The sequence below is a fragment of the Panthera uncia genome, chromosome F2, assembly GCF_023721935.1.
Source record: "Panthera uncia isolate 11264 chromosome F2, Puncia_PCG_1.0, whole genome shotgun sequence".
Taxonomy (NCBI): Eukaryota; Metazoa; Chordata; class Mammalia; order Carnivora; family Felidae; genus Panthera; species Panthera uncia.
Genome location: NC_064812.1, coordinates 79336891 through 79356398, shown reverse-complemented (window position 1 = coordinate 79356398; position 19508 = coordinate 79336891).

Here is a 19508-nt window from a genome sequence, read left to right as displayed (position 1 = left end):
AATAAAGAGCCAGGAAATTATTTACTATTTAAAATGTAAGTTAACTACCAACGATTAAATATTAGCGCTTTTCCTCTCCAAAACAGCTGCAGTGCTTTTACGGGAAAAACAGATGTTTTAGGAAAACCTTCATGGAATCTAGCAAAAATTACCATTTTTTTGCTAAGGACTTGAACTAAAAAAAAAAAAAAATCTATTTTCTTTAATTTAAAAGACAAACCTAAATTCAAGGATGAAACAATACATTTCAAAATTCTGATGTAATTATCATGGCAAGATTTGTTGTCTTGCTTAATTAAAAAGCAGGATTATTGTGTGAAATTTACTTTCTCCTCTTAAAGAAAAAATCTGTTTAGAAGATAGATGTTTGTATTACTGGAATTACTTGATATTTTACGTTTTTTTCCCCTGCAAGTGCAGCTATCAATGTGTATCTTATATATGCATATATATATATAGATATATATATGAACATTTATGAACATTGTACTAATGCCTTCAGGGGGGATAAAAGTGATTTGGCCATTTTCTTTCTGGAAGGTGCCCAAATGAAAATTGCTTGCTCACTTGGCATTATCGGTTAGAATTAAGTCATGCTTACACGTGTCACCATCCTGTTCCCCAGAGTCTGGTCCTGATCCAGAACAATCCAGGGGAGGTGAATTTCACCGGGTTATTATTCACTGGGTTATTGCTGCAGTTAAAAGACTTTGCCAAAGATCCAAAATTATGCTAGGACTCTTTTTTTTTTTTCTTGTTGGCTTTGCAAAATTTGCAAAAGGGTACACATTATGGTAGTGGTTAACAGCATATGTATCAGGACCCTGTGGTCCAAGGGACATTATTTAATGCCCTTTAACCTCAATTTGTGGTCTTTTATTAATGATTTTTGCAAGGATTAAATGTGACAATGTACACAAAGCTTTAGAGTAATCAATGGTGGTAAGAGTGGTCATACAACTGCTTAAATTCTATCTTCCCTTCTGCTCCATGGATTTTATCTCTAGTAGGCCAACTCACTTCACATAAATTGGGAATTACCAACTTTGAACAGCTGTTTATTCTGGAATTCCTAGTGAATTTGGGAAACATTAAATATTTGTCACTTTAAGTATTTGCAACAAAGGCTAGTGGTTTCCCAAATGCCAGCAGGAGAAAGACAATGGCAAGTCATGTTTACTGGGAATTAAAGTTTTTGTCAGGATCCGGAGGACATACTCTTAATGTAATTCTGCCACGGATATTGTGCTTGCCCACCCAACACCTCCTTCCCCTTCTCCTCCCCTTCCCTTTCGAATGCTTTCACACCTGCCCGGTACAGCCAGTGATTGGCGAAGCAGACTCCATCTTGACTGTACCAAAGACAGATTGCTCAGTCCTGACATCCCATCCAGTGGCAATATTTGCTATTGGCATGTGACCCCATGGTCCAATAATGTCTATGTAGAGTTTCTAGACCTATTAGAGAAACAAATAAACTTCCTTTTTCTCCTAAAATACCTTAGAGAAGAAATCATCTGTCCTCCTTGGAAGTAGGTGAAGGAACAAATATCCCTATTGCTACTTAGAACTGAAATGGGAACCAGCATTGGAAAGAGCCTGATATCACATGATGCAGAGCAGAAAAATGAATGAAATTGGAATCTTTATGACATTATTGCACTGTTGAACTAAGTCACGCATGAAGGCTCCCTGCCCATTCACTTTCCATTATTTGAGCCAATAAATTCACTTTATTGCATGAGGCAGATAGAATTGTAATTTATTTATTGGTTTTGTTTCTTGCAACAGAAGACATACTGAAATGCCAGATAGAGTCATATATATTTTTCTGTTTCTGATACTAATATCTAGAAAGATATAGACTAGTAAATGTCTAAAATCTATTCCTTCAAACGTTACTCATAATAATTAAAGCATACATTAGAACAAAAAGAAAAAAATACATCTGAACTGGGAAACAAAAAACATAGAGCATGGCATCCTTATCATTATTAAAGAAGTAAAATGAAAATCTTACTTTATTTTGCAAAATGCAGTGAATCATTTTAAGGATGATAAAAATTATCAGTCTTTAGTAAGAAATTAAATATTATGTCATGGTGACTTGCCATATGTATCACCTTTAATTGAATGTATGCATCATAAAGAAATTTTTTAAGATTTCCTGCTAATGTTTCTCACCTTTGAAAAAATAAGAGTCAAGATTATTTGAATATAATGGCGTAGTCTTCTAGCTATTGCGGTAAAAGGTGAAAATGACTATTTGATTGTAGATTTAAAACAGTAGACATTTAAGAACTTTTTTTAATGTTTGTTTATTTAAAAAAAATTTTTTTAATGTTTATTTATTTTTGAGACAGAGAGAGACAGAGCATGAATGGGGGAGGGTCAGAGAGAGAGGGAGACACAGAATCTGAAACAGGCTCCAGGCTCTGAGCTGTCAGCACAGAGCCTGACGCGGGGCTCGAACTCACGGACCGGACGCTTAACCGCTTAACCGACTGAGCCACCCAGGCACCCCACGTTTGTTTATTTTTGAGAGCGAGAGAGTGTGTGTGCACTATGAGCAGGGGAGGGGCAGAGAGAGAGGGAGAAAGAGAAAGAGAATCCCAAGCAGGCTCCCTCCCTACTGTCAGTACACGGAGTCTGATGTAGGGCTTTATCTCAAGAACCAAGAAATCAAGAGATCAAGAACCTGAGCAAAATCAAGAGTCCAATGCTTCACCAACTGACTGAGCCACCCAGGAGCCCCGAGAAACAGTACACATTTAAGAAATGGAATTCAAGTAGCTTTTTATCTAAAATAAACTGAAAATGTGCCAAAAGGATTGTGGTATATACATATAAATATAAAATGTCTATCTATCACATCATGGTTGAAGTAGGACAAAAATGGGGATTTCTATATCCCTAGTTAAGGTATATATAGTGAATATTTCAAACACATATAAAACACTCCATGAGATACAATTAGATTTGACGGCGTGTCTGTTGGATATTTGGTTATTGTTTCACGGGTCCCTGAGGCTACATCCTTTGTTTTTGGTGAAGTCTTTCGATCTGTCCTCCAGCTCACTGTTCTGTCCTCTCTCATCTTTACTCAAAAATTGAGCTCATCCAGAGGTTCTTATTTTTGTTATTCTATTTTTCATTTCCATAACTTCTATTTTTTAAACTTCCTTTTCTTTGTCGAAATTTTCTGTTTTTTTTTTTTTTTCTTCATTTGTTTCAAGAGAATTTGAATTTGCTTGCTGAAACGTTTCTGTGATGACTGCTTTAAAATTCTTGTCTGGTTATAATATGTGTGATTCATCTCACTGTCAGTGTTAGATAATAGTCTTTTAACTTTCAAATTGTGATCTTTCTTGTTCTTGGTATGACACATAATTTTTTATTGTATCCTGTCTTTTGCTGATTATGTTACGAGACTCTGAGTCTTATTTAAGGTTTTTAAATTTATTTTTGTTTTATTTTATTTTATTTTTTTTAGGATATAGGTCCTGCCCTAGTTTTTTAGACTAATTATCTGGTTTTATTGGCAGCTGATTTTTTGACCCCATATGGTGCTATTTTGGTCTGAATGGTTTTTCTTGTGTCACTGGTCCCTGCTGTTACTCCTTGAAGGGACAGAAGAGGCTGGCCAGGCTGAGCCCCTGAGTGCCACTAAATAGAGAAAGAAATCCCTTTCCAGTGGTGACTATGGGCACTGCCAGGCTGATGCCTGTTGTGTAAAGACATCCCTTACTTACAGAGGAAGTAGGGTGGATGGGGGTCACTTCTCAAGAGGCTGCTTGTTGGGGTAGGGTAACCCTTGCTCCCCCACAGGGGAGTGTCTCTGAGTGGGAGAGAGTAGTCTCAGGCCCCAGGAAACAACCTGGCTTCCCTGGCTGGGCACGTTTTGTAGCAGCATGCTGGTGACCCAGGCTGGATGATGCCTCTAGGGGAGAGAGGAGTCAGGCCATGGAAGGAGGCCACCCCCACTGGCCACTTATTGTCATGTGGTTTCTTATCAGTGTCTTTTACCAGTTTTTCTCACCATGTCTTGTGGGACTCCCTTTTGATCCAGAGGTACTTGTGAGCCTACCTGGTCTGCCTTTGTCATTCTGTTGGGGGGGGGGGGTCAGGAGACGTTGGCCCGAATATCCTTCCTCAGATGGGTGGAGGCTTAAATGACACCTCACTTCTATGCTGCTCCTCCAGTCCTGGGGCCCCTTATCAGTTCCTCTTCCTCTTTCTACGTTTCAGACTTCTCCTTAAGTTGTCTCCCAGGGTCTACAGTTGTGTCATTAGGGAGGAACAGGGAGAGATAGTCTTCACCACATTGTCTGGACTGGAAATTTCTAATTTACTTTAAAGCATAACTGTTTTCCTTACCCTTTCAGTGACACTGCATTCCCTAGAGAGGAAAATAAATTATCGAGATTTATGGACGGAATAAACTGAGAGTTGGCTAGACCAAATTTAAAAGGTGGAAAAGTGAAAACCATGTAATGTACATCGACATTTCTGTGAATTGGTTTCAGATCTGCCACCTGGCAGGCCGTGACTGGTTTCCAAAGGATGATCAGTTCTGTAGGATTTCAGAGAAGAGAAACATCTCAGTGAGCTAGAGGGTGGGAACCTTTTACTGGGGGGAGAAGTTTCCAGATATCCTCCGGAAGAAATTTAGAGGGACAGAGAAGAATTTCAAAGATGATACACCCAAACAATATTTCTATGTGGAATGTAATGCTTGGCGTTTTAGAGCAGGAGTTCTAGAGTCACATTTCTGGCTTGGAGCATTAACTCTTCTCCCAGCAACTGAGTGACATCAAGAAAGTGACCAAACCCTCTTTATGCTGCCGGTTCCTCATAGGAAAATGAGGTCATTGTAGAGCCTGTCTCAAAGGGACTTTGGAAGGATTAAGTGAGCAAATATGTGCACATTTCCTAATGCAATGTCTGGACAAGTGCTTAATGCTCGTCCTCATCTATTATTAGACATACCCTGTGGGAACTATTGCTTTCCTTACCAGTCAGGTCCAATTTTTCAGTTTTTCTTCTTATGTGAAAGTTCGTTATTGTGGGCCGTTTTCCTTTCCTTTTTTGTTTTTGTTTTTTTCAGTTTTTCTTCTTATGTGAAACTTCATTATTGTGGGCTGTTTTCCTTTCCTTTCCTTTTCTTTTCTTTTCTTTTCTTTTCTTTTCTTTTCTTTTCTTTTCTTTTTTTTTTTCAGTCATTCCAGATGTGGTTTGTGGCTCCATGGATGGATGGATGGATGGAGAAACAGAAAATTTTCATCAACCTTACAGTGGCTAATGCTAGAGAATGCTTTGCTGATTTAATTCTATCTACAGCTTATCTCAGTAAATCAAATGATTTGTCAACCACTTGTTGTGTCATATTGCTGATTTGGTGGAACAAATGAATTAGGTTCCTCATAAAATTTTTAAATGACTATGCTTACTGCCTGCTGCATGTGGCTCCCGTTACTTAGGTACCTGTCTGTAGTTGTAAAGTTAAATCACTAAATTAAAGAGGCATCACTGCATTTCCTCCCATGTAAGTAGTTATTTCAAGTAATTTTGAGTAATTAAAAAAAAAATCTTGACGTTTATTTATTTTTGAGAGAGAGCATGAGCAGGGGAGGGGCAGAGAGAAAGGGTGACAAAGAATCCAAAGAGGGCTCCAGGCTTTGAGCTGTCAGCCCAATGCGGGGCTCAAACTCATGAGCCCTGAGATCATGACGTGAGCCGAAGGTGGACGCTTAACCGACTGAGCCACCCAGGCACCTCAATTTTGCGTAATTTTAATTTTCAATCCTAAATCCCAAATTTCCTTAGTTAACTTGATCAGTAGGTGCTTTGATTAATTATTAATTTGTTATATGTTTTTAATTTTTTTAACATATTTATTTATTTTTGAGACACAGAGCACGAGTGGGGGAGGGGCAGAAAGAGAGGGAGACAACAGAATCTGAAGCAGGTTCCAGGCTCTGAGCTGTCAGCACAGAACCCGATGTGGGGCTGGAACTCACCAACCGTGAGATCGTGACCTGAGCCTAAGTCGGCCCCTTAACTGACTAAGCCACCCAGGTGCCCTGATTTGTTACAATTTAATTCATTTTTATACAATCTTAGATTTTCCATGATTATTTCTTTGGATATTATAGGTGCCTATTTGAGAAGTTGCTAAGCTGCCAGATTGTCATTTCTGGACTCCTCTGCACCCTAATTTTGTATGATTTGCATGCTAGTTGACTGGGAACTGATTTTTATATAACACCTAAGCTCCCACTTAAAATGTATGAGTTAATTTCAATGTGCTTTTAAAAAATTTAGTTTTAATATTTGGAATATGTGGAGCTTTACATTCTTATTGTGCATGGGATAGGAATTCTATTATTTATTTATTTATATTCATTTATTCGAGATAGAGCACGCGTGTGTGCCCCAGTGAGAGAGACAGAGGGAGAGAGAGTGCGCGTGCGAGAGAATCTTAAGTAGGCTCCATGCTCTGTGCAGAGCCCAACACGGGGCCCATCCCACGACCCTGGGGTCACAACCTGAGCCAAAATCAAGAGTTGGACGCTCAACTGATTCAGTCATCCAGGTGCCCCAGGGATACGAATTTTACTATGAATACTAGCCTAGCTGAAGGAATTATTGAATACCCTTGGACTACCTTTCCTTTGGTTCTAGGACATCGGAATGCAATTTGGCATTAGTTTGTTTACCTTTGTCAGAAACATATGCTAAAGGAAAGAGGTCTATAATCTAAGAATTAGCCTAAGCATTTTTGCTTAGGAGTTTTGTGGTGCCATTTTATCTTATGTTCTGTGGTTTGAGAACCAGTCTTGTCGTAACCATTGTCTCTATATTTGTCTGGAATAATGTTTTGTTTTGTTTTGTTTTTGTTTTTGTTTTTGTTTTTGGTGGTTGTCAATCTTCCAAGATCAACAATAGTTTCTTCTGAGCTCTTATAGAAAATTATTGCATAGTGTTAATTATCATTCACTCAAATAAGATTACATACAATACTGGCATTATATCCTATTACTTATCTCTTGAGTTCTTCTTTTTTTTTTCTTTTCTTTCAAGACTCTTAATTAAGCTTACTTTGTTGATGGATTTTTTCATTGTGTTGATTTTCAAAGACAGTTATTAACATGAATAAAAGTAAAGATTTAATACTTACTATATACTAGTCTGGAGTTATGTCTAATCACTGTCTACATATAAAAAATACTGTGTTCACTTATGTCAGGCACTCTTCTAAGTGTAATACTTAGACTAACTCATTTAATCCTCACAAAGTCTCGTGAGACTTTGTCCACATTTTATAGACGAGGAAACTGAAACAGAGAGTTTTAGGAGTTTACCTATGATCACAGTAATGGGGACCTTGTCAGCTTGGTAATTTTACCAATCCATGTATGTTTCACGAATGTTTAGAATGATATGTTAATCAAATTCCTAACTTGGAAAAATGACATCCGAATGCATCCTATGATTACTAATACGTATAGATAAAAAATCATTTCTCCTAGTGAATCACCAATGTAGACATTTTTTTTCTTTTTTTAAGAATAAGAAATTTACTAAGTGAACATGATAAATATATATCTTAAATTCTGAGACACTATCTTAAGCAGTAGATTTAAATATATATATATATATATATATATATACATAAATTTGTATATATATGTACAGACACGAAATTTGTATCCCTATGTACAGACACTTGATAAAAACTTGCCTGCACAGACTCAATATTTTGGTTGCTTAGGAAACCTTAACTCCTGTTCTGTCAACCCCAGCTTTCAGTAGACAAGGTAGCATCTTTTAGCTATGAAATCATTTATGATGCTTGCTTATGTTTCCTAGTGGGGAGTGCAGGGAAGATGACGGTGTCTGTGAACTCAGAGACTAGTTTACTGCGACATCCAAGGGCACAGGTGTCTTTCAGACAATCACAGTTTTTGGCAGGCAGAAGGCAAGACAGGAACCAGCTGCTGTTGTTTCAAATTCCACTGCTCCCTTCAGTGGAAATCGAGTTGGGTCATTTTCTTTGTATTTTATTTCTTCATGTTGTCACACGGCTGCTCATTCATTTTAATAATAGTGAAGTATTACCCTAAATCAATAATATATATGCCACTTGCCATGCTGAATATGAATAAAATGGAGACAAACTTAAATGATTTCTGTCATATGTCTGGTTTGCCCTTTTGAATGCAGGACTAGGTGTATTCATATGACTGCCTATGACATTGCTTTGAAATGGGATAAGCTCTACATTAAAAGAGTGCACTCCTCACATGTGGCTCATTGAATCCATCTGATCATCTTATTGACGGACCGGAGATCCAAAGAGAATAAAGGGTTTTTAATCTGGCAGACAAGTTTGAATTCTAGCCAGGACATTTAAAACTTTTTTCTCCCATTAAATAAGTTAGGAAAGCTTTCTAAATCACAGCTACTAAATGAGATTAAAACACCCATGTTAAAGAGTGGTGAGAGATAAAAAGTAATGCTTTCAAGAACCGGGCAGACATTTGTACATGCTACTCACCGTTAGACTTATGCAGGAATGCCCCATGAACTGTCCCTTATTTATTTATTTATTTTTATTTTTTCAACGTTTATTTATTTTTGAGACAGAGACAGAGCACGAACAGGGGAGGGTCAGAGAGAGAGGGAGACATAGAATCCGAAACAGGCTCCAGGCTCTGAGCTGTCAGCACAGAGCCTGATGCGGGGCTCAAACTCACGGACTGCTAGATCATGACCTGAGCCAAAGTCAGATGCTCAACCGACTGAGCCACCCAGGCGCCCCGAACTGTCCCTTAAGTGCAGATATTTCTAACCTTCTCCAAAGATGTTTAATAACTCAGAATTTTGAGGGCTTTGATGGAGTTATTTAAATTTAAACTTTTTTTTTTTTTTTTTTTTTACCTTTAAGTATTCCTTTACTGTGAGCAAAATGCTAAATCTAGTTTTTCCAGGTTTTACTATTTTTATGTGTGTGTGTGATTCCAGGCCACTCTCCCCAGGCAAGAGCTCTTTTGAGCATTCCTGGTCCTTCTGTGTTTCTTCTATGAATTGTGTTATGATTAAAATTTTGGACAGAGATTGCTAATTCCTTAACGCCACCGGTGGAGGAGTATATTTATGAAAGCACCCTGTTTTCTGACACTGGGAGATGGACAGGTTGCCGACGTAAGGCCCGGTGCTGAGAATACAGAAGTGAAGGCCGAGATAGCAGACCCGGTCCTGTTGGAGCTGTGTTCTGATGGAGATGACAAGTCCTCGAACATCAAAAGAATGTAGGGCTTCTTGTTAGGACCAAAGACCAGTGACACCCATTGTCATTGCCTCTTTCTTAGGACCATTATAAGCCCACACAACCCTCCCCAGGTAGGACTTGGCAAAAGATGAATTATTTCCACACACGCATTACAAAGTTAATATAATTTTACCTAAAAAAGGGGCTTTGGTTAAAAAAAAAATATACTGCTTACATGTTACGACCACCTTGGCCTTCTTCTGGGGATGTTGCCTGCCTTTCATCTTCTGTTTGCTTATCCTCATGTAGGAAAGTGCAACTGAGCCTGTTATTTGGAGTGTTTGTGTGTTAATAGAGCAGCGGCATTGAGGAAGGACAATATCATATGTTCTAGATGGAAACGGAGTCTTGCTGCATACGTAGAAATTCCTTTCACTACCTTGTATGCATCCAGGGTTGGGACTCTGGGGACGGGACTGCAAAGTAAGTGAACCACAAAAACGCCACAAAGTGCAGGGCCTTGATATTAATTCTTTACATGTGTACAGACTTAAACATTTCAGACAGGCTATATATCAATTAATGCCTCATCTTATTGCAGTGACTCTGAGGTTGGGAAGTCAGACGATTAGACTTACCGTGTTTTAAAATATAGGTTGTATTATTATGCAGATATGGTGAGGTCAGTACATCAGGAGACGACCACCATTGAAACGATACTTTGCGGAACAGTTTCCACGAGGAAGTGCACAACATCTGGCAGGTCATGCAGGGTAGCACCAGATGCAGACACAGCGGAAGAGGGGCAACTGTGAGCAAGGGTTTATTGTGGTTTCCGCGGGAAATGACAGGGGAGATTAGGAAGCGCTTTTTCTTAAAATAGAATTATGTCATAGATTTTTGTTTGCTTCCACATGTCTCTGTGGGTTTGCCTGTCACCTCTCTTTAACTTATTAATTACTTCTTTGTGTTGTAAAAATTTCTCTTTACTAAATCTATAACCTTCAAAATGGGGTGAATATATTCAGATTGTATCAGTAGGGGCTCCCTCTGATGGGAACCGTGAGGACAAAAATCAGGTAAAAATATTTTTTCTTTTTAATGATAAACAACTTTAAATGCATTTAACCTGTTTCCCCAGGGAAATCAGAAAGAGGATAAATAAACACAGGCCCAGGGTTTTCATAGGTACCCATGCTGAGGGAGGACAGCCCTGGAATCCGAAAAGTTTACTCTGGAGAATGAATTCCAGAATTGCAGGGCGAGGACCTCAATTAACTCGGTATTCCTCTAATGTAACAAAAATATGACAAAACAACTAAAATCAATCATGTCAGAACTTGGGAAATTAACCGAGGACACAGAATGAACCAAAGATCATCTGTCCAATAGAAAATATTGAACCACAGTGTGACAGCAGGTTCTGTGATGTTTTCACTTGGGGCTGTTCCCATCCTCCTCCCCCCACCCCCAACACCAGTTCAGTGACATAGTAACCAAAAGCCAGCATCATTGCAGACAATGGAGAGATGTGACCATTTTTAGAGCTCCATTAAAGCACCATCCCAGAACCCAGTCAATAAGGGCAGGGGCAGAGGCAGCAAGTAAAGAAATCTACCCCTACCTTATTACAGAAACAACAGAAAACTTCTGGCAACATTGTAGGCAACATTGTAGGTACTGAAGGCCATTTGGCTGGGGCAAAGAAGAGCGTGGCTATGAATTACACGAGAACGACACCATGGTAGGGACATCATGTACAAGAGAGATCTGAGAAAGAAGACACCGGTCACTCTGCGTTGGCCGACCTTGAGCCCCTGTACAAGCAGGAAGTGATAGCTATGGCTGCCTTAGAAATTATCTGACATTGAAACGTATGCTCTCACACACAGATCCTCAGGGCAAAGGATGGAAAAATATAGGCAAGGCACCTACGGAAATCTACCCAATCATTGGCTGACTACTGAATCGCAATGACTGAGGTATGACTCTTAGGAATCCAAGCTCAGAAATAAAAACAAGACTTTAAAGAACAACGTCAGGGGAGAGCTCAATGGTCGCAAACGTTAGCAAATACAGACTCTATATATTTAGTCCAGGAAAATTAGCAAACAAATAAGGAATAAAAGCAACAAAAGACCCTGGGGGGAGGCGGGGAGTGGAAGACTCTGACAGCAGAGAAATTGTAATATACAAAAGGTCCAATTTTTAACAAAAAATTTATGAGACATGCAAAAGGAAACAAAAATGACAGAAGAGTGTTCCATATGCACAAGGAAAGAACGGAGCCAGCAGAAGAAGGTCCTAAAGGAGCTCGAATTTGGGACTTGGGGGAAAGACATGAAGTTAGAAAATAAAAGGATAGAAAAAACACACAATGTAAAGTTGTAGTACTGCAATAGCAATGGTAATATCAAGCAAAATGTACTTTAAAACAAAAGTTTTTACTAGAGACAAAGGAGCATTATAAAAGGAGCATTTTATAATGACAAAAGGATTAAATGATCAGGAATATATATGATTATCCACATAGATGCATGTAAAAATAGATCCTCAAAATAAATGAAACAAAACAGAACTGGTGAGAAAGATAGGTGAGTTCAGTTGGAGATTCACCAGTAATTTTTTAAATTTTTATTTTTTTACATTTATTTATTTTTTGAGAGACATAGAGAGACAGAGCACAAGTTGGGGAGGGGCAGACAGAGAAGGAGACACAGAATCCGAAGCAGGCTCCAGGCTCTGAGCTGTCAGGCACAGAGCCCAACATGGGGCTCCAACTCACAGACAGTGAGATCATGACCTGAGCCGAAGTCAGACGCTTAACCCAGTGAGCCACCCAGGCGCCCCCACCAGTAATTTTCAATAATAGGTAGCACTAGACAGAAGATCAACAAGAAAATAGAAGACTTGAACAACACTATGAAACAAGTAGGCTTAACACTATATATAGGACAGCACTTAACAGCAGAAGATATATTTTTCTCAAGGAAATATGAGACCCTGAAAAATACACAATTCTTTGAAAGAAATTAAAGTATGTCTAAATAAGTAGACAACACATTTTCATCAATCAGAAGACTTAATGTTAAGATGGCAATATTCCTTATATTAATCTGAAGTTCACTTTAATGCTCATAAAAAATGCTAGCAGAGTTTTTGTATGGCAAGCTTCTCATAAAATTTGTATGAAAAGGCAATGACTCAGAGTAGTCAAAATAATTTTAAGAAAGAATATTGTTGGAGGATTCACTCTTGCTGATTTCAAAACCTGTTGGAAAGCTACAGTAATAAAGACATTGACGTACTGGCGAAAGGATAGACATATATATCACTGGAATATAATTGAGAGTCCAGAACGAGACATTCACATTTATGCTCAGTTGATTTATGGCAACGGTGCTAAGATCACTCAATGAGGAGAGAATAGTCTTGTTAACAAATGGATATCTACATGCAAAGAATGAGTATGGACCCCCAGCTTTTAACATGTTCAAAGTCGACTCAAAGTAGACTGTCGACCTACATTTAAGAGCTAAAACAATAAAGCTAGAAGGAAACATAGGGGTAAATCTCTATGACTGTGTATTAGGGAATGTGTTTTTACATATGACACTGGAAGCAAAAACCACAAAGGAAAAAAATAGACAAGCTGGATATCATCAAAATTAAAAACTTGCATGTCAAAGGGCATGACCAAGACAGTAAAAAACAATGCATAGAATGGGAGAATGTATTTTTTTTTAATGTTTATTTATTTGAGACACAGAAAGAGAGAGAGAGCACGAGCATGAGTGGGGGAGGGGCAGAGAGAGAGCGAGACAGTATCCACAGCAGGCTCCGAGCTTCGAGCTCCAAGCTGTCAGCGCAGAGCCCCACGCGGGGCTGGAACTCACAAACCATGAGATCACGACCTGAGCTGAAGTCGGATGCTTCACCAACTGAGCCCCCCAGGGGCTCTCGCTATTTATGTTCATATCCAAAGTAGGCAAATACTTAGAGCTAGTAAGTAGGTTCATAACTGATAAAGTTGGGGCTGGGGAAAAGGTGGGAGAAAAGCAGGAAAGAAGAATGTCTGCGAGTGAGTATGGGGTTTTTTTCTTGGGGTACTGCAAAAGTCCTAAAATCAGTCTGGGGTAATGGTTGCACAACCTTGTGAATATACTGAAAAGGCTGAAGTCTGTAATTTAAATGGGTGAATTTTATAGTATGTGAAATCTTTCCCAATAAAGTTGTAGAAAAAGTTCCTATTGTCTCTCTGATAGATTTGAGGAAAATTATGTAGTTCTCTTATTTGATAACATTCCCAGCCTTCAGAAAGAATGGTTATAGAGAGACTAAGCTTATAAACACACACAAATACAAATGTGTGTGCAGAGGTGTGTGTAATGTGTTGTCCACTTTAATTTGTTGGGTGGAATCCAAAGGTCCCCCCTCTTTTCATTTGCTGATTATTCTCAGCAAAATCTTAGTTCACCTTGCTTTCCATATCTGGAAAATTTTATCTGGACCATTCATTTATCCCCTCATCATATATTTATTTATACATCTGTTGGTTCAGCCTTCATCCATGGAAGCCTCTGGAATGCTTTATGAACCTCTTAGCTCAAAGGAAGAGAGTCCTGATGAAAATGTGGCTTATACATTCGGCAAAAAGATAAATAGCAACACAAACTCTGTCCAAATACACAAGGATATATTCGGAGTAGATAGCAATACGATAACAAGGGAACGATTGCAAGGTGAGGCGCGGGAATGTGGGGTACAACTGCACCGATATTTGACGGACTGTTCTCCATGTTGAGGCCCCGTTGTGTCTAATGTATCATGCACAGGCTGCCATGTATTCCCAGGGAGATAAATGTGTTGTCTAAACCTGGATGCTGTTTCCCCCACCGATCAAAGTAAGACCCTCTGAAAGTAACGTGATTAAAAAATAAAACAGGTGGCAGTTTGGAAGCACTGATGCATGACTACTTATATCTTTCATCCATTCAAAAGGATTTTGCCATCCGATATGGCATTCCTCTTCTTAAACAGCACTTAACAGGGTGATCTCTTGCTCATGGACATATCTAAAATCCCAAAGGAAAATATTTCGATTTGAAGGAAAGCTCTTCTCCTTTTTCTGCCTTCTTCTGCTTAATTTTTCATTTTATCAGAGAAGGTAAAGTTTTCCATAATACAGGGTGAGTAAAATACTTACACTTTCTTTGGGTGGGTTTTGACATCTTTATACTAGGCCTTCCTAGGCAGGGGGCAGACACAAGGCTTGCTACACAGCTGCCAGCCTGGTATTTATTTCACTTCTATTTGACTTATTTTAATTTTTTTAATGTTTATTTATTTTTGAGAGAGAGAGAGAGAGAGAGAGAGACAGAGGATAAGCAGGGGAGGGGCAGAGACAGAGGGAGACACAGAATCTGAAGCAGGCTCCAGGCTCTGAGCTGTCAGCACAGAGCCAGACACGGGGCTTGAACTCACAAACTGCGAGATCATGACCTGAGCCGAAGTCAGAAGTCAGACACTTAACCCACTGAGCCACCCAGCCACCCCTCAGTTCACTTTAAATCATTGAGTTGAATACAAACAAAGCTTGGCCAAGTGTATTAATTACCTTGGAGAATAACTTTGCTATGTACAATGTAATCATTTGGGGGTAATAAACTTTCAATTATATTTCCTTTAAAATATATTTTATCAGGGGCTCCTGGGTGGCTCAGTCGGTTGAGCGTCCGACTTCTGCTCAGGTCATGATCTCCCGGTTCGTGAGTTCCAGCCGTGCGTGGGGCTCTGTGCTGACAGCTCAGAGCCTGGAGCCTGTTTCAGATTCTGTGTCCCACCCCCCCACCCCCCCACCCCCGACCCCTACTTGTGCTCTGTCTCTCTCTGTCTTTCAAAAATGAATAAACATAAAAAAATTAAAATATACTTTATCTGTAAAGTATTTTCTTTTTGTAAATATTGGCTAATTTATTTAGGCACACTACTAATTAGTGTGGAGGTGTTTTTTTTTTGTTTGTTTGTTTGTTTTTGTTTGTTTTTGTTTTTGTTTTGGTCCACATATCTTTTTATAAAGGTACTTTTTATTGGAGTGAAGATGGTGTGAAAATACACAAATGATGTTCCCGTGTGGACTCATGATTTGTATTCTGGTAAACTATAATGGGGAGGAGACTACAAATGCTTTTCTTTCTTAGGAGATAAATGTAATATACAGTGCACCTGGGATTTTGGCTCTTCTTTGTGTAGCACACAAAGGTATTTAGTTTTTCAGTTTCTAAGAAATTTGGTGGGGAAAATCTCTATTTGACAGGGATTAAGCTATTTGGTAGAGAGAAACTCAATTATAACTGGATTCTTTATCCTGTTCTAAAATCTTAGATACAGGCACAATCCAGCGTTTCTCCAACTGTGGTGTAAGGCCTGCTATCTCAGAATCACCCCAAATGCCTGTTAGCAATGGATATGATTAAGGGCCACCCCTAATCTGCTGTAATAACATCTCTCTGGTAGGGACAGAAGAGGCTGCATTTTAACTACAGTTCCAGGTACAAAAGCCTGGGAACTATAAAGGGCCTTGTGTAGGTTTCCATCAGATCTGACCACACTCAGAAAGCTGGCTGTGATAAACCCCCATGACTCCAGAGCTGATTTTCAGGGAAAGAGCTGGAAAGTCCATCTGAAATCTACCAATCTTACCATGCCTTTCCGATTGGCTTCCTTAGTTCTGTCTACACCGTCACCATTTCTCAGCACTGTTATATGAATTCTGGCGCATTTATCCTCTTTTGGCTATCCCTTTGTCAAAACGGATGCAGTCTGTTATCCTTCTCAGATTCTAGACGTCTCTTGATTTCTCCCGCTAGTATCACGTATATTTCTTCAAGCCCTTGTTAGACGTGAACATTTAATTTGATAATGAAACTGAAGACACTTTCCGCAGGTACAGTTAATCCGGGAACTCTGGCAGTCACAGTGGGCCTGGAGAGTCATGCTGCGGTCACAGTGCTGGGACATGACACGGCCCCACAACCATCAATAACTGTCCTAGCACTTTCTGAATGCCAGGTGCGACATATGTGCTGGGTTACAAGAAGGAATATTGCACAGTTAACCTGAAGGAACCTTCGTTCTAACGAACAAAGCAGTGATGGGAAATTCATAGTACACGTAAGGAAGCGTGGCAATGTCATGCAAGGGACCAGGCTCCACCTCTCTCTTGTCCTGTCACAATTAGCGAGGTAGAGAATCTCTGTGGAATGCACTAATGGGGATAGTGAATCCCTTCGATGGAGATAGTAACAGCCTCTTGAGGCTGCTATGCCGATTAATGAGATAAGGGTGCCAATAAGTGCAATAGTAGAATTCTGTACAAAATCCTTGAGGTTTCAGGGCATAAAGTACCTAACGATGTCTTGAGATGTGGTAGACGAGGGCCCAGGACAGGCCTTAGCGCCGTAGCTGGGCCAGAGTCCAGGGCTCCCATAGGAAGCATGAGGCAGCATAGGACAAGAGCAATTATTACCAACTTCTGGAAAGCCACAGAAATCTTCAGTCAAGGCAGAGTCTCAGACAAACCCATGAGAGCGATAGGTCTCCTCTGGCAATGATGCAACTCCTCTAAGGAGCCCTGCAACTTGGTCAATGTCCTAAATACATAGCGAATTAAATTGGAAGGAACTGGATTCCATTAAGCAGATTAGATTATCTCTACACTGCCTGAAAGTATGAGTAGTCTTGTTTTCTTTAAAACCTGTTTAGGAGCACTTACTGCCAGTGTTTTCAGGAAAAGCTATGGTAGCAAAGTATATCTAGAGTTCAGAAACAGTGGCCACGTCACCCACGTACCCATCGGGCAAAATCCAGATTGCAACAAAGGGATTTTGGGGGGGTAGGGTGGATCTTGATCTTGTAGTCATTCTCACACAATACATCTGTTGGTGAGGAGCAAAACTGCAGTATCTCCAGGTTAAGAGAACACTTAGAATTGTCTTAACAAGAGTAAGTAGATAAGGTGATCAGCGGCAAAACAACAACAAAAACAAACAAACAAAAAACCTCTGTTAATGCTGTTAATGTTTTCTGTAAATAGACAGTAGGAAAGTCTGACCATTTATGGAAGATCAACATGGTTAAAGGTAGGACGATAGTAAAGGAAAGTCTTTTTAGGCTTGGACAAGAATCGAACTTGTTTGATATCCATTAGGAAAGAGCCTGTGCAGAAGAACAGAGTAAAGATAGGATGGGCGGGGGTAAGGGGGTGAATCTCAGGAGAGGGATCATGTTAATAAGAATTGGAATGAACTAGCATTCCATCATCATTTTCTGTATCCTCATCACGAATGGCACATTTATAATTTTTTTTAAAGAAGCCAAATAACACATAACATGGTACTATTTTGTTGATGATGGTTTTCTAAATACAGTAGGCCACCAGTATGAGGCTCAGAGGGTAAAGATTAAAGACCCTTTTATATTTGTTGCAATAGCCTTACTCATATATGCCACTATGGGTTTCAGAAAATGTTATTTCATCCATGGAGTTGTAACAGGCTTCCAGAGACTTCCTAAGTATTTTGACCATTAAACTTACCTAACAGTCTCATTCCATTCCCTTTTCAACATCTTCCATGGCTTCTCTAAAGACTCCTGCTGCGTCACAGCAAAGAAAATGCAGTTTCACTAATGCCCAGTACATTCAGTGAGTTAGTCTTCCTAAACTGAAAGAATGGATGGCAATAATAATAGCAATAAAAGATTTTAACCATACATGTCCATGGCACCCAGATAGTCACTGAGATGAACTAGAGACCACAGCAGGTGTCTAGGCTCCTTTGTGACCACCAGCGCAAACTCTGATTGGGTCCATAGGCTTTCAGGCTTCAGGCCTCAGCTCAACTAGGACATCACTGAGTTATATTAAGCCATGGGCATGTGTTTATGTAGATGGTGAGGGAATGCACTTCAGTTCTAAACTTGGTTCTATATTAAGGTTGTGTCTTTTGTCATTCTGGATATAGTTTCTGCAGTGGTAAAAAGGAGGGTATCTCATTTTTACCCATGTGTTCTCCATATGTGATCCCTGGATCAGCTTTATCTGCATCACCCAGAAACTTGCTAGAAATTAAAATTTGGGCCCTACCCTAGAACTACGGAATCGGAAACTCTAGCAGTATAGCCCAGCAATCTGTATTTTAATGAACTGTCCTGGTGATTTTTTGGCAAATAAGGTTTGGGAATTACTATTGTAGACAAGTAGAATCAGAATACAGGAAGAGAAATGAGTATGGACTGTAGAAACAAGATGGCCTTAGACATTAAAAGAAACGCAAAATCCTACACACTAGATTTGTGTTAGGAAAGCTTACTTTTTAAAAAATTTGTTTTAATGTTTATTTATTTTTGAGACAGAGAGAGACAGAGCATGAATGGGGGAGGGGCAGAGAGAGGGAGACACAGAATCTGAAGCAGGCTCCAGGCTCTGAGCTGTCAGCACAGAGCCCGACGCGGGGCTTGAACTCAAGGACCGTGAGATCATGACCTGAGCCAAAGTCTGAGGCTCAACCGACTGAGCCACCCAGGCACCCCCAGGAAAGCTTACTTTTAAATACATGAAAATAACTTGCTCCCTTTTAGTTACCATACCGTTACCCTCCACCATGCTTTCTATCCAAAAGCCAACACTGTGCTATGTTACTTCAGTAACACCAGTCAGCTCTGTGAGATGTAATCTTTTGCATGTTAATTCTTGAGAATAATTTTTTTTGCAGCCACCACTCTGAAAAAATATAGCAAACTAAGAAAAAGACATCTTTTTCATGAGCTTTTTAAAGTATAATACATTTCCTCTGGTGCTTCCCTGGCACAAAGTAGAATACTATTTCAGATTTAAAAACGGGATATATTCATTAATTTCAGTCATTTATAATAGGCCATTTTATCAGTAATCTGAATCCCAATTTATCTAAAATTTTAATTACTAGGTATTTTTTTCTCTCCTAACTTTACCATGCATTCAACCATGTCTGTCAAACTGTTAGTTTAGAGTGATAAATTTGCCCTTCCAAAAATTCATGGAAGGTGAGAAGTCTGGTTCTATGAGATGATGTGATATCCACAGTCTAAGAAATGTATTTTCTTTTTGTAACGATACTCAGAGACATACAATAAATCAAAGGGAAGACCTATTAAATGAGAACATTTAAGGAAGATAGGTGGGAAGAGAAATAGT